This window comes from Stenella coeruleoalba (assembly GCF_951394435.1).
Source record: "Stenella coeruleoalba genome assembly, contig: scaffold_39, whole genome shotgun sequence".
In the NCBI taxonomy this organism is placed as follows: domain Eukaryota; kingdom Metazoa; phylum Chordata; class Mammalia; order Artiodactyla; family Delphinidae; genus Stenella; species Stenella coeruleoalba.
The window spans coordinates 2,609,141-2,624,997 of NW_027646400.1; the positions used below are offsets into that span (position 1 = coordinate 2,609,141).

The following is a 15,857-nucleotide window of genomic DNA, read 5'->3' on the forward strand; positions in this document are numbered from 1 at the left end:
TAAGTGGCAGTGCCCTAGGCTCTGTTGCTTTGTTTTTTAGATGTTTCAGGAAACACCATACACTTCTCCCGAGTGTCTGTTGGCAATTTACATCCCGCCCATCAGCATAACAAGGCTCCCAGTTCTCCATGGCCTGTCCTGCCTTTCTGGATTTTACACTTTTTTCAGATGGCCCTTTTGACCGGGGGGAAGTGAGACTTCATTGTAGTGCAGATTTCCTTTGCAAGCTTGTTTGATTGGCCAAAAAGGGCGTATGCGTTTTTTCCTGAATATATTCAGGAAAAAACGCATACGCCCTTTTTGGCCAAGTGCATCATTGTGGACGTTCTGCCTCTTTTCCTATGCTTTCAATGCAATTCCAGTCTACCTCCTGAAATCGGTTTCCTGCAATTCTGCCCCGCTTTCAAGTCCTCTTGGCAGCCTTACTTCAGTCTATTTTTGGACGATAGCTGTCATTTATAACTCTGCAGGTTTGTGAATTACAGTGCCCCTGAGCTCCTTTCTTCAACTCGCTTTCTTGTGACCTGGCCGCAACACCGCAGGATGGCTTCAGGCCCTAATCTGGTTCTGGCACGGCACGCTGAGCCTTTGGTTAATTCCTCTTCCTGGTGGGAAATGAGAGTTAAATTTGCCCATCCAGACACCTCCAGCTAGTCTCTCATTGATTCTCGCTCTTCCTGTTCATCTTCCGCAGAAATTGCAAACTGGGCCAAACAGGAGGTTAAAGGCGCTGACTCTCCAAGTGGAGAGAGTGTTAGTAAAGCGTCTGGAATGTTGCACCCAAGTACCAGGGGAGGAAAACTGAGACATATTTGAACACGTCTCCCGATCACATGGTTGATCATACTCTAGGTTCCATATGCATGTTTTAGCTGAAGGAAGAATACCTTAAACCTGGGTAGTTGAAACCCGTGGAATGGGTACCATGCAATATGACTTCAAAGGGTCTTCATTTGCTCACGAACCTCTCCAATCCTATCACTGCTGCGTTTATGCCCCTGTACACATGCTTGATTCTCTTCCGGAGACATAGCAATCCCTAGGTTTTAAGATACTTACTAGTCAGGTACATTCTTAGGCGTTTAATATGGGGTGTTGAGTCCATTTGGTTGAGCAAGGAGTAGCTCTTGTCTATTCCATATTTGGCTTAAGGAACTTTATCTGTGCTCATTTCAATCTCTGGTTTTATGCAGCACCCCAACTCACCTTTACCCTTAAGCAAGCATAGGTTGGTTTTCTAAATTTGAGACCCTGTTCTGTTCTGTAATTCAGTTCCTGTGTAGCCAAGTTTACATTCCATGTATTACTGATATCTTATGATGTTTCTTTTTCTGTGTGACTTATTTCAGTTAGAATCATCATACCTGAATCCACTCATTGTGCTGCTAAGGGCCTGATGACACAGATTTCATTGCTGAGTGATATTGCTTTGTAAGTAAATACCACAACTTCTTTATCCATTTTTCACTTTCTGCGATGTTGAACTTGTACTGTAAACCAGGTTCTTGTAAACAGAGCCGTTCCAAACTTTGGGGTGGCTGTGTCTTTTTGATTTTAATTTCCCTAAGCTATAGGACCATAAGTGGAAGTGCCCTAGGTTCTGTTGCTTTGTTTTTTAGATGTTTCAGGAAACACCATACACTTCTCCCGAGTGGTTGTTGGCAATTTACATCCCGCCCATCAGCATAACAAGGCTCCCAGTTCTCCATGGCCTGTCCTGCCTTTCTGGATTTTACACTTTTTTCAGATGGCCCTTTTGACCGGGGGGAATGAGACTTCATTGTAGTGCAGATTTCCTTTGCAAGCTTGCTTGGTTGGCCAAAAAGGGCGTATGCGTTTTTTCCTGAATATATTCAGGAAAAAACGCATACGCCCTTTTTGGCCAAGTGCATCATTGTGGACGTTCTGCCTCTTTTCCTATGCTTTCAATGCAATTCCAGTCTACCTCCTGAAATCGGTTTCCTGCAATTCTGCCCCGCTTTCAAGTCCTCTTGGCAGCCTTACTTCAGTCTATTTTTGGACGATAGCTGTCATTTATAACTCTGCAGGTTTGTGAATTACAGTGCCCCTGAGCTCCTTTCTTCAACTCGCTTTTTTGTGAGCTGGCCGCAACACCGCAGGATGGCTTCAGGCCCTAATCTGGTTCCGGCACGGCACGCTGAGCCTTTGGTTATTTCCTCTTCCTGGTGGGAAATGAGAGTTAAATTTGCCCGTCCAGACACCTCCAGCTAGTCTCTCATTGGTTCTCGCTATTCCTGTTCATCTTCCGCAGAAATTGCAAACTGGGCCAAACAGGAGGTTAAAGGGACTGACTCTCCAAGTCGGGAGAGTGTTAGTAAAGTGTCTGGAATGTTGCACCCGAGTACCAGGGTACGAAAACTGAGACATATTTGAACACTTCTCCCGATCACATGGTTGATCATACTCTAGGTTCCACATGCATGTTTTAGCTGAAGGAAGAATACCTTAAACCTGGGTAGTTGAAACCCGTGGAATGGGTACCATGCAATATGACTTCAAAGGGTCTTCATTTGCTCACCGAACATCTCCAATCCTATCACTGCTGCGTTTATGCCCCTGTACACATGCTTGATTCTCTTTCGGAGACATAGCAATCCATAGGTTTTAAGATACTTACTAGTCAGGTACATTCTTAGGCGTTTAATATGGGGTTTTGAGTCCATTTCGTTGAGCAAGGAGTAGCTCTTGTCTATTCCATATTTGGCTTAAGGAATTTTATCTGTGCTCATTTCAATCTCTGGTTTTATGCAGCACCCCAACTCACCTTTCCCCTTAAGCAAGCATAAGTTGGTTTTCTAAATTTGAGACCCTGTTCTGTTTTGGAATGCAGTTCCTGTATAGCCAAGTTTACATTCCGTGTATTAGTGATATCTTATGATGTTTCTTTTTCTGTGTGACTTATTTCAGTTAGAATCATCGTACCTGAATCCACTCATTGTGCTGCTAAGGGCCTGATGACATAGATTTCATTGCTGAGTGATATTGCTTTGTAAGTAAATACCACAACTTCTTTATCCATTTTTCACTTTCTGCGATGTTGAACTTGTACTGTAAACGAGGTTCTTGTAAACAGAGGCGTCCCAAACTTTGGGGTGGCTGTGTCTTTTTGATTTTAATTTCCCTAAGCTATAGGACCATAAGTGGAAGTGCCCTAGGCTCTGTTGCTTTGTTTTTTAGATGTTTCAGGAAACACCATCCACTTCTCCCGAGTGTCTGTTGGCAATTTACATCCCGCCCATCAGCATAACAAGGCTCCCAGTTCTCCATGGCCTGTCCTGCCTTTCTGGATTTTACACTTTTTTCAGATGGCCCTTTTGACCGGGGGGAAGTGAGACTTCATTGTAGTGCAGATTTCCTTTGCAAGCTTGCTTGGTTGGCCAAAAAGGGCGTATGCGTTTTTTCCTGAATATATTCAGGAAAAAACGCATACGCCCTTTTTGGCCAAGTGCATCATTGTGGACGTTCTGCCTCTTTTCCTATGCTTTCAATGCAATTCCCGTCTACCTCCTGAAATCGGTTTCCTGCAATTCTGCCCCGCTTTCAAGTCCTCTTGGCAGCCTTACTTCAGTCTATTTTTGGACGATAGCTGTCATTTATAACTCTGCAGGTTTGTGAATTACAGTGCCCCTGAGCTCCTTTCTTCAACTCGCTTTCTTGTGACCTGGCCGCAACACCGCAGGATGGCTTCAGGCCCTAATCTGGTTCCGGCCTGGCATGCAGAGCCCTTGGTTAATTCCTCTTCCTGGTGGGAAATGAGAGTTAAATTTGCCCGTCCAGACACCTGCAGCTAGCCTCTCATTGGTTCTCACTATTCCTGTTCATCTTCCGCAGAAATTGCAAACTGGGCCAAACAGGAGGTTAAAGGGACTGACTCTCCAAGTCGGGAGAGTGTTAGTAAAGCATCTGGAATGTTGCACCCGAGTACCAGGGGAGGAAAACTGAGACATATTTGAACACGTCTCCCGATCACATGGTTGATCATACTCTAGGTTCCACATGCATGTTTTAGCTGAAGGAAGAATACCTTAAACCTGGGTAGTTGAAACCCGTGGAATGGGTACCATGCAATATGACTTCAAAGGGTCTTCATTTGCTCACCGAACCTCTCCAATCCTATCACTGCTGCGTTTATGCCCCTGTACACATGCTTGATTCTCTTTCGGAGACATAGCAATCCATAGGTTTTAAGATACTTACTAGTCAGGTACATTCTTAGGCGTTTAATATGGGGTGTTGAGTCCATTTGGTTGAGCAAGGAGTAGCTCTTGTCTATTCCATATTTGGCTTAAGGAACTTTATCTGTGCTCATTTCAATCTCTGGTTTTATGCAGCACCCCAACTCACCTTTACCCTTAAGCAAGCATAAGTTGGTTTTCTAAATTTGAGACCCTGTTCTGTTCTGTAATTCAGTTCCTGTGTAGCCAAGTTTACATTCCATGTATTACTGATATCTTATGATGTTTCTTTTTCTGTGTGACTTATTTCAGTTAGAATCATCATACCTGAATCCACTCATTGTGCTGCTAAGGGCCTGATGACACAGATTTCATTGCTGAGTGATATTGCTTTGTAAGTAAATACCACAACTTCTTTATCCATTTTTCACTTTCTGCGATGTTGAACTTGTACTGTAAACCAGGTTCTTGTAAACAGAGCCGTTCCAAACTTTGGGGTGGCTGTGTCTTTTTGATTTTAATTTCCCTAAGCTATAGGACCATAAGTGGAAGTGCCCTAGGTTCTGTTGCTTTGTTTTTTAGATGTTTCAGGAAACACCATACACTTCTCCCGAGTGGTTGTTGGCAATTTACATCCCACCCATCAGCATAACAAGGCTCCCAGTTCTCCATGGCCTGTCCTGCCTTTCTGGATTTTACACTTTTTTCAGATTGCCCTTTTGACCGGGGGGAATGAGACTTCATTGTAGTGCAGATTTCCTTTGCAAGCTTGCTTGGTTGGCCAAAAAGGGCGTATGCGTTTTTTCCTGAATATATTCAGGAAAAAATGCATACGCCCTTTTTGGCCAAGTGCATCATTGTGGACGTTCTGCCTCTTTTCCTATGCTTTCAATGCAATTCCAGTCTACCTCCTGAAATCGGTTTCCTGCAATTCTGCCCCGCTTTCAAGTCCTCTTGGCAGCCTTACTTCAGTCTATTTTTGGACGATAGCTGTCATTTATAACTCTGCAGGTTTGTGAATTACAGTGCCCCTGAGCTCCTTTCTTCAACTCGCTTTTTTGTGAGCTGGCCGCAACACCGCAGGATGGCTTCAGTCCCTAATCTGGTTCCGGCACGGCACGCTGAGCCTTTGGTTATTTCCTCTTCCTGGTGGGAAATGAGAGTTAAATTTGCCCGTCCAGACACCTCCAGCTAGTCTCTCATTGGTTCTCGCTATTCCTGTTCATCTTCCGCAGAAATTGCAAACTGGGCCAAACAGGAGGTTAAAGGGACTGACTCTCCAAGTCGGGAGAGTGTTAGTAAAGTGTCTGGAATGTTGCACCCGAGTACCAGGGTACGAAAACTGAGACATATTTGAACACTTCTCCCGATCACATGGTTGATCATACTCTAGGTTCCACATGCATGTTTTAGCTGAAGGAAGAATACCTTAAACCTGGGTAGTTGAAACCCGTGGAATGGGTACCATGCAATATGACTTCAAAGGGTCTTCATTTGCTCACCGAACATCTCCAATCCTATCACTGCTGCGTTTATGCCCCTGTACACATGCTTGATTCTCTTTCGGAGACATAGCAATCCATAGGTTTTAAGATACTTACTAGTCAGGTACATTCTTAGGCGTTTAATATGCGGTGTTGAGTCCATTTCGTTGAGCAAGGAGTAGCTCTTGTCTATTCCATATTTGACTTAAGGAACTTTATCTGTGCTCATTTCAATCTCTGGTTTTATGCAGCATCCCAACTCACCTTTACCCTTAAGCAAGCATAAGTTGGTTATCTAAATTTGAGACCCTGTTCTGTTCTGTAATTCAGTAAATGTGTAGCCAAGTTTACATTCCGTGTATTACTGATATCTTATGATGTTTCTTTTTCTGTGTGACTTATTTCAGTTAGAATCATCATACCTGAATCCACTCATTGTGCTGCTAAGGGCCTGATGACACAGATTTCATTGCTGAGTTATATTGCTTTGTAAGTAAATACCACAACTTCTTTATCCATTTTTCACTTTCTGTGATGTTGAACTTGTACTGTAAACGAGGTTCTTGTAAACAGAGGCGTCCCAAACTTTGGGGTGGCTGTGTCTTTTTGATTTTAATTTCCCTAAGCTATAGGACCATAAGTGGCAGTGCCCTAGGCTCTGTTGCTTTGTTTTTTAGATGTTTCAGGAAACACCATACACTTCTCCCGAGTGTTTATTGGCAATTTACATCCCGCCCTTCAGCATAACAAGGCTCCCAGTTCTCCATGGCCTGTCCTGCCTTTCTGGATTTTACACTTTTTTCAGATGGCCCTTTTGACCGGGGGGAAGTGAGACTTCATTGTAGTGCAGATTTCCTTTGCAAGCTTGCTTGGTTGGCCAAAAAGGGCGTATGCGTTTTTTCCTGAATATATTCAGGAAAAAACGCATACGCCCTTTTTGGCCAAGTGCATCATTGTGGACGTTCTGCCTCTTTTCCTATGCTTTCAATGCAATTCCAGTCTACCTCCTGAAATCGGTTTCCTGCAATTCTGCCCCGCTTTCAAGTCCTCTTGGCAGCCTTACTTCAGTCTATTTTTGGACGATAGCTGTCATTTATAACTCTGCAGGTTTGTGAATTACAGTGCCCCTGAGCTCCTTTCTTCAACTCGCTTTCTTGTGACCTGGCAGCAACACCGCAGGATGGCTTCAGGCCCTAATCTGGTTCCGGCCCGGCATGCTGAGCCTTTGGTTAATTCCTCTTCCTGGTGGGAAATGAGAGTTAAATTTGCCTGTCTAGACACCTGCAGCTAGCCTCTCATTGGTTCTCGCTATTCCTGTTCAGCTTCCGCAGAAATTGCAAACTGGGCCAAACAGGAGGTTAAAGGGACTGACTCTCCAAGTCGGGAGAGTGTTAGTAAAGCGTCTGGAATGTTGCACCCGAGTACCAGGGGAGGAAAACTGAGACAGATTTGAACACGTCTCCCGATCACATGGTTGATCATACTCTAGGTTCCACATGCATGTTTTAGCTGAAGGAAGAATACCTTAAACCTGGGTAGTTGAAACCCGTGGAATGGGTACCATGCAATATGACTTCAAAGGGTCTTCATTTGCTCACCGAACCTCTCCAATCCTATCACTGCTGCGTTTATGCCCCTGTACACATGCTTGATTCTCTTTCGGAGACATAGCAATCCATAGGTTTTAAGATACTTACTAGTCAGGTACATTCTTAGGCGTTTAATATGCGGTGTTGAGTCCATTTCGTTGAGCAAGGAGTAGCTCTTGTCTATTCCATATTTGACTTAAGGAACTTTATCTGTGCTCATTTCAATCTCTGGTTTTATGCAGCACCCCAACTCACCTTTACCCTTAAGCAAGCATAAGTTGGTTTTCTAAATTTGAGACCCTGTTCTGTTCTGTAATTCAGTTCCTGTGTAGCCAAGTTTACATTCCATGTATTACTGATATCTTATGATGTTTCTTTTTCTGTGTGACTTATTTCAGTTAGAATCATCATACCTGAATCCACTCATTGTGCTGCTAAGGGCCTGATGACACAGATTTCATTGCTGAGTGATATTGCTTTGTAAGTAAATACCACAACTTCTTTATCCATTTTTCACTTTCTGCGATGTTGAACTTGTACTGTAAACGAGGTTCTTGTAAACAGAGCCGTTCCAAACTTTGGGGTGGCTGTGTCTTTTTGATTTTAAATTCCCTAAGCTATAGGACCATAAGTGGAAGTGCCCTAGGTTCTGTTGCTTTGTTTTTTAGATGTTTCAGGAAACACCATACACTTCTCCCCAGTGTCTGTTGGCAATTTACATCCCGCCCATCAGCATAACAAGGCTCCCAGTTCTCCATGGCCTGTCCTGCCTTTCTGGATTTTACACTTTTTTCAGATGGCCCTTTTGACCGGGGGGAAGTGAGACTTCATTGTAGTGCAGATTTCCTTTGCAAGCTTGCTTGGTTGGCCAAAAAGGGCGTATGCGTTTTTTCCTGAATATATTCAGGAAAAAACGCATACGCCCTTTTTGGCCAAATGCATCATTGTGGACGTTCTGCCTCTTTTCCTATGCTTTCAATGCAATTCCAGTCTACCTCCTGAAATCGGTTTCCTGCAATTCTGCCCCGCTTTCAAGTCCTCTTGGCAGCCTTACTTCAGTCTATTTTTGGACGATAGCTGTCATTTATAACTCTGCAGGTTTGTGAATTACAGTGCCCCTGAGCTCCTTTCTTCAACTCGCTTTCTTGTGACCTGGCCGCAACACCGCAGGATGGCTTCAGGCCCTAATCTGGTTCCGGCCCGGCATGCTGAGCCTTTGGTTAATTCCTCTTCCTGGTGGGAAATGAGAGTTAAATTTGCCCGTCCAGACACCTGCAGCTAGCCTCTCATTGGTTCTCGCTATTCCTGTTCAGCTTCCGCAGAAATTGCAAACTGGGCCAAACAGGAGGTTAAAGGGACTGACTCTCCAAGTCGGGAGAGTGTTAGTAAAGCGTCTGGAATGTTGCACCCGAGTACCAGGGGAGGAAAACTGAGACATATTTGAACACGTCTCCCGATCACATGGTTGATCATACTCTAGGTTCCACATGCATGTTTTAGCTGAAGGAAGAATACCTTAAACCTGGGTAGTTGAAACCCGTGGAATGGGTACCATGCAATATGACTTCAAAGGGTCTTCATTTGCTCACCGAACCTCTCCAATCCTATCACTGCTGCGTTTATGCCCCTGTACACATGCTTGATTCTCTTTCGGAGACATAGCAATCCCTAGGTTTTAAGATACTTACTAGTCAGGTACATTCTTAGGAGTTTAATATGGGGTGTTGAGTCCATTTCGTTGAGCAAGGAGTAGCTCTTGTCTATTCCATATTTGGCTTAAGGAACTTTATCTGTGCTCATTTCAATCTCTGGTTTTATGCAGCACCCCAACTCACCTTTACCCTTAAGCAAGCATAAGTTGGTTTTCTAAATTTGAGACCCTGTTCTGTTCTGTAATTCAGTTCCTGTGTAGCCAAGTTTACATTCCGTGTATTAGTGATATCTTATGATGTTTCTTTTTCTGTGTCACTTATTTCAGTTAGAATCATCATACCTGAATCCACTCATTGTGCTGCTAAGGGCCTGATGACACAGATTTCATTGCTGAGTGATATTGCTTTGTAAGTAAATACCACAACTTTTTTATCCATTTTTCACTTTCTGCGATGTTGAACTTGTACTGTAAACGAGGTTCTTGTAAACACAGCTGTTCGAAACTTTGGGGTGGCTGTGTCTTTTTGATTTTAAATTCCCTAAGCTATAGGACCATAAGTGGAAGTGCCCTAGGCTCTGTTGCTTTGTTTTTTAGATGTTTCAGGAAACACCATACACTTCTCCCGAGTGTTTATTGGCAATTTACATCCCGCCCTTCAGCATAACAAGGCTCCCAGTTCTCCATGGCCTGTCCTGCCTTTCTGGATTTTACACTTTTTTCAGATGGCCCTTTTGACCGGGGGGAAGTGAGACTTCATTGTAGTGCAGATTTCCTTTGCAAGCTTGCTTGGTTGGCCAAAAAGGGCGTATGCGTTTTTTCCTGAATATATTCAGGAAAAAACGCATACGCCCTTTTTGGCCAAGTGCATCATTGTGGACGTTCTGCCTCTTTTCCTATGCTTTCAATGCAATTCCAGTCTACCTCCTGAAATCGGTTTCCTGCAATTCTGCCCCGCTTTCAAGTCCTCTTGGCAGCCTTACTTCAGTCTATTTTTGGACGATAGCTGTCATTTATAACTCTGCAGGTTTGTGAATTACAGTGCCCCTGAGCTCCTTTCTTCAACTCGCTTTCTTGTGACCTGGCCGCAACACCGCAGGATGGCTTCAGGCCCTAATCTGGTTCCAGCCCGGCATGCTGAGCCTTTGGTTAATTCCTCTTCCTGGTGGGAAATGAGAGTTAAATTTGCCCGTCCAGACACCTGCAGCTAGCCTCTCATTGGTTCTCGCTATTCCTGTTCAGCTTCCGCAGAAATTGCAAACTGGGCCAAACAGGAGGTTAAAGGCGCTGACTCTCCAAGTGGGGAGAGTGTTAGTAAAGCGTCTGGAATGTTGCACGCGAGTACCAGTGGAGGAAAGCTGAGCCATATTTGAACACGTCTCCCGTTCACATGGTTGATCATACTTGGGTTCCACATGCATGTTTTAGCTGAAGGAAGAATACCTTAAACCTGGAGAGTTAAGACCCGTGGAATGGGTACCATGCAATATGACTTCAAAGGGTCTTCATTTGCTCACCGAACCTCTCCAATCCTATCACTGCTGCGTTTATGCCCCTGTACACATGCTTGATTCTCTTTCGGAGACATAGCAATCCATAGGTTTTAAGACACTTACTAGTCAGGTACATTCTTAGGCGTTTAATATGCGGTGTTGAGTCCATTTCGTTGAGCAAGGAGTAGCTCTTGTCTATTCCATATTTGACTTAAGGAACTTTATCTGTGCTCATTTCAATCTCTGGTTTTATGCAGCACCCCAACTCACCTTTACCCTTAAGCAAGCATAAGTTGGTTTTCTAAATTTGAGACCCTGTTCTGTTCTGTAATTCAGTTCCTGTGTAGCCAAGTTTACATTCCATGTATTACTGATATCTTATGATGTTTCTTTTTCTGTGTGACTTATTTCAGTTAGAATCATCATACCTGAATCCACTCATTGTGCTGCTAAGGGCCTGATGACACAGATTTCATTGCTGAGTGATATTGCTTTGTAAGTAAATACCACAACTTCTTTATCCATTTTTCACTTTCTGTGATGTTGAACTTGTACTGTAAACGAGGTTCTTGTAAACAGAGCCGTTCCAAACTTTGGGGTGGCTGTGTCTTTTTGATTTTAAATTCCCTAAGCTATAGGACCATAAGTGGAAGTGCCCTAGGTTCTGTTGCTTTGTTTTTTAGATGTTTCAGGAAACACCATACACTTCTCCCCAGTGTCTGTTGGCAATTTACATCCCGCCCATCAGCATAACAAGGCTCCCAGTTCTCCATGGCCTGTCCTGCCTTTCTGGATTTTACACTTTTTTCAGATGGCCCTTTTGACCGGGGGGAAGTGAGACTTCATTGTAGTGCAGATTTCCTTTGCAAGCTTGCTTGGTTGGCCAAAAAGGGCGTATGCGTTTTTTCCTGAATATATTCAGGAAAAAACGCATACGCCCTTTTTGGCCAAGTGCATCATTGTGGACGTTCTGCCTCTTTTCCTATGCTTTCAATGCAATTCCAGTCTACCTCCTGAAATCGGTTTCCTGCAATTCTGCCCCGCTTTCAAGTCCTCTTGGCAGCCTTACTTCAGTCTATTTTTGGACGATAGCTGTCATTTATAACTCTGCAGGTTTGTGAATTACAGTGCCCCTGAGCTCCTTTCTTCAACTCGCTTTCTTGTGACCTGGCCGCAACACCGCAGGATGGCTTCAGGCCCTAATCTGGTTCCGGCCCGGCATGCTGAGCCTTTGGTTAATTCCTCTTCCTGGTGGGAAATGAGAGTTAAATTTGCCCGTCCAGACACCTGCAGCTAGCCTCTCATTGGTTCTCGCTATTCCTGTTCAGCTTCCGCAGAAATTGCAAACTGGGCCAAACAGGAGGTTAAAGGGACTGACTCTCCAAGTCGGGAGAGTGTTAGTAAAGCGTCTGGAATGTTGCACCCGAGTACCAGGGGAGGAAAACTGAGACATATTTGAACACGTCTCCCGATCACATGGTTGATCATACTCTGGGTTCCACATGCATGTTTTAGCTGAAGGAAGAATACCTTAAACCTGGGTAGTTGAAACCCGTGGAATGGGTACCATGCAATATGACTTCAAAGGGTCTTCATTTGCTCACCGAACCTCTCCAATCCTATCACTGCTGCGTTTATGCCCCTGTACACATGCTTGATTCTCTTTCGGAGACATAGCAATCCCTAGGTTTAAAGATACTTACTAGTCAGGTACATTCTTAGGAGTTTAATATGGGGTGTTGAGTCCATTTCGTTGAGCAAGGAGTAGCTCTTGTCTATTCCATATTTGGCTTAAGGAACTTTATCTGTGCTCATTTCAATCTCTGGTTTTATGCACCACCCCAACTCACCTTTACCCTTAAGCAAGCATAAGTTGGTTTTCTAAATTTGAGACCCTGTTCTGTTCTGTAATTCAGTTCCTGTGTAGCCAAGTTTACATTCCGTGTATTACTGATATCTTATGATGTTTCTTTTTCTGTGTCACTTATTTCAGTTAGAATCATCATACCTGAATCCACTCATTGTGCTGCTAAGGGCCTGATGACACAGATTTCATTGCTGAGTGATATTGCTTTGTAAGTAAATACCACAACTTCTTTATCCATTTTTCACTTTCTGCGATGTTGAACTTGTACTGTAAACGAGGTTCTTGTAAACAGAGCCGTTCCAAACTTTGGGGTGGCTGTGTCTTTTTGATTTTAAATTCCCTAAGCTATAGGACCATAAGTGGAAGTGCCCTAGGTTCTGTTGCTTTGTTTTTTAGATGTTTCAGGAAACACCATACACTTCTCCCCAGTGTCTGTTGGCAATTTACATCCCGCCCATCAGCATAACAAGGCTCCCAGTTCTCCATGGCCTGTCCTGCCTTTCTGGATTTTACACTTTTTTCAGATGGCCCTTTTGACCGGGGGGAAGTGAGACTTCATTGTAGTGCAGATTTCCTTTGCAAGCTTGCTTGGTTGGCCAAAAAGGGCGTATGCGTTTTTTCCTGAATATATTCAGGAAAAAACGCATACGCCCTTTTTGGCCAAGTGCATCATTGTGGACGTTCTGCCTCTTTTCCTATGCTTGCAATGCAATTCCAGTCTACCTCCTGAAATCGGTTTCCTGCAATTCTGCCCCGCTTTCAAGTCCTCTTGGCAGCCTTACTTCAGTCTATTTTTGGACGATAGCTGTCATTTATAACTCTGCAGGTTTGTGAATTACAGTGCCCCTGAGCTCCTTTCTTCAACTCGCTTTCTTGTGACCTGGCCGCAACACCGCAGGATGGCTTCAGGCCCTAATCTGGTTCCAGCCCGGCATGCTGAGCCTTTGGTTAATTCCTCTTCCTGGTGGGAAATGAGAGTTAAATTTGCCCGTCCAGACACCTGCAGCTAGCCTCTCATTGGTTCTCGCTATTCCTGTTCAGCTTCCGCAGAAATTGCAAACTGGGCCAAACAGGAGGTTAAAGGGACTGACTCTCTAAGTCGGGAGAGTGTTAGTAAAGCGTCTGGAATGTTGCACCCGAGTACCAGGGGAGGAAAACTGAGACATATTTGAACACGTCTCCCGATCACATGGTTGATCATACTCTAGGTTCCACATGCATGTTTTAGCTGAAGGAAGAATACCTTAAACCTGGGTAGTTGAAACCCGTGGAATGGGTACCATGCAATATGACTTCAAAGGGTCTTCATTTGCTCACCGAACCTCTCCAATCCTATCACTGCTGCGTTTATGCCCCTGTACACATGCTTGATTCTCTTTCGGAGACATAGCAATCCCTAGGTTTTAAGATACTTACTAGTCAGGTACATTCTTAGGAGTTTAATATGGGGTGTTGAGTCCATTTCGTTGAGCAAGGAGTAGCTCTTGTCTATTCCATATTTGGCTTAAGGAACTTTATCTGTGCTCATTTCAATCTCTGGTTTTATGCACCACCCCAACTCACCTTTACCCTTAAGCAAGCATAAGTTGGTTTTCTAAATTTGAGACCCTGTTCTGTTCTGTAATTCAGTTCCTGTGTAGCCAAGTATACATTCCGTGTATTACTGATATCTTATGATGTTTCTTTTTCTGTGTCACTTATTTCAGTTAGAATCATCATACCTGAATCCACTCATTGTGCTGCTAAGGGCCTGATGACACAGATTTCATTGCTGAGTGATATTGCTTTGTAAGTAAATACCACAACTTTTTTATACATTTTTCACTTTCTTCGATGTTGAACTTGTACTGTAAACGAGGTTCTTGTAAACAGAGCCGTTCGAAACATTGGGGTGGCTGTGTCTTTTTGATTTTAAATTCCCTAAGCTATAGGACCATAAGTGGAAGTGCCCTAAGCTCTGTTGCTTTGTTTTTTAGATGTTTCAGGAAACACCATACACTTCTCCCGAGTGTTTATTGGCAATTTACATCCCGCCCTTCAGCATAACAAGGCTCCCAGTTCTCCATGGCCTGTCCTGCCTTTCTGGATTTTACAGTTTTTTCAGATGGCCCTTTTGACCGGGGGGAAGTGAGACTTCATTGTAGTGCAGATTTCCTTTGCAAGCTTGCTTGGTTGGCCAAAAAGGGCGTATGCGTTTTTTCCTGAATATATTCAGGAAAAAACGCATACGCCCTTTTTGGCCAAGTGCATCATTGTGGACGTTCTGCCTCTTTTCCTATGCTTTCAATGCAATTCCAGTCTACCTCCTGAAATCGGTTTCCTGCAATTCTGCCCCGCTTTCAAGTCCTCTTGGCAGCCTTACTTCAGTCTATTTTTGGACGATAGCTGTCATTTATAAGTCTGCAGGTTTGTGAATTACAGTGCCCCTGAGCTCCTTTCTTCAACTCGCTTTCTTGTGAACTGGCCGCAACACCGCAAGATGGCTTCAGGCCCTAATCTGGTTCCGGCCCGGCATGCTGAGCCTTTGGTTAATTCCTCTTCCTGGTGGGAAATGAGAGTTAAATTTGCCCGTCCAGACACCTGCAGCTAGCCTCTCATTGGTTCTCGCTATTCCTGTTCAGCTTCCGCAGAAATTGCAAACTGGGCCAAACAGGAGGTTAAAGGCGCTGACTCTCCAAGTGGGGAGAGTGTTAGTAAAGCGTCTGGAATGTTGCACGCGAGTACCAGTGGAGGAAAGCTGAGCCATATTTGAACACGTCTCCCGTTCACATGGTTGATCATACTTGGGTTCCACATGCATGTTTTAGCTGAAGGAAGAATACCTTAAACCTGGAGAGTTAAGACCCGTGGAATGGGTACCATGCAATATGACTTCAAAGGGTCTTCATTTGCTCACCGAACCTCTCCAATCCTATCACTGCTGCGTTTATGCCCCTGTACACATGCTTGATTCTCTTTCGGAGACATAGCAATCCATAGGTTTTAAGATACTTACTAGTCAGGTACATTCTTAGGAGTTTAATATGCGGTGTTGAGTCCATTTCGTTGAGCAAGGAGTAGCTCTTGTCTATTCCATATTTGACTTAAGGAACTTTATCTGTGCTCATTTCAATCTCTGGTTTTATGCAGCACCCCAACTCACCTTTACCCTTAAGCAAGCATAAGTTGGTTTTCTAAATTTGAGACCCTGTTCTGTTCTGTAATTCAGTTCCTGTGTAGCCAAGTTTACATTCCATGTATTACTGATATCTTATGATGTTTCTTTTTCTGTGTGACTTATTTCAGTTAGAATCATCATATCTGAATCCACTCATTGTGCTGCTAAGGGCCTGATGACACAGATTTCATTGCTGAGTGATATTGCTTTGTAAGTAAATACCACAACTTCTTTATCCATTTTTCACTTTCTGCGATGTTGAACTTGTACTGTAAACGAGGTTCTTGTAAACAGAGCCGTTCCAAACTTTGGGGTGGCTGTGTCTTTTTGATTTTGAATTCCCTAAGCTATAGGACCATAAGTGGAAGTGCCCTAGGTTCTGTTGCTTTGTTTTTTAGATGTTTCAGGAAACACCATACA

At 43.8% G+C, this 15,857-nt stretch overlaps 1 long non-coding RNA gene across 4 annotated transcripts in view; it reads left to right on the forward strand.

The window, feature by feature from the left end:
* Nucleotides 1-15,857, forward strand: part of LOC307181137 — a 3,028,377-nt gene that overhangs the window by 2,464,521 nt on the left and 547,999 nt on the right. Inside the window, exon 13 of one of the 4 annotated variants that reach the window (XR_013825992.1) lies at nt 6,092-6,169. The exons of the other annotated variants lie outside the window; for them this stretch is intronic. This is a non-coding gene — a long non-coding RNA (uncharacterized lncRNA). The remainder of the gene's footprint in view (nt 1-6,091; nt 6,170-15,857) is intronic. 4 annotated transcript variants of the gene reach the window in all.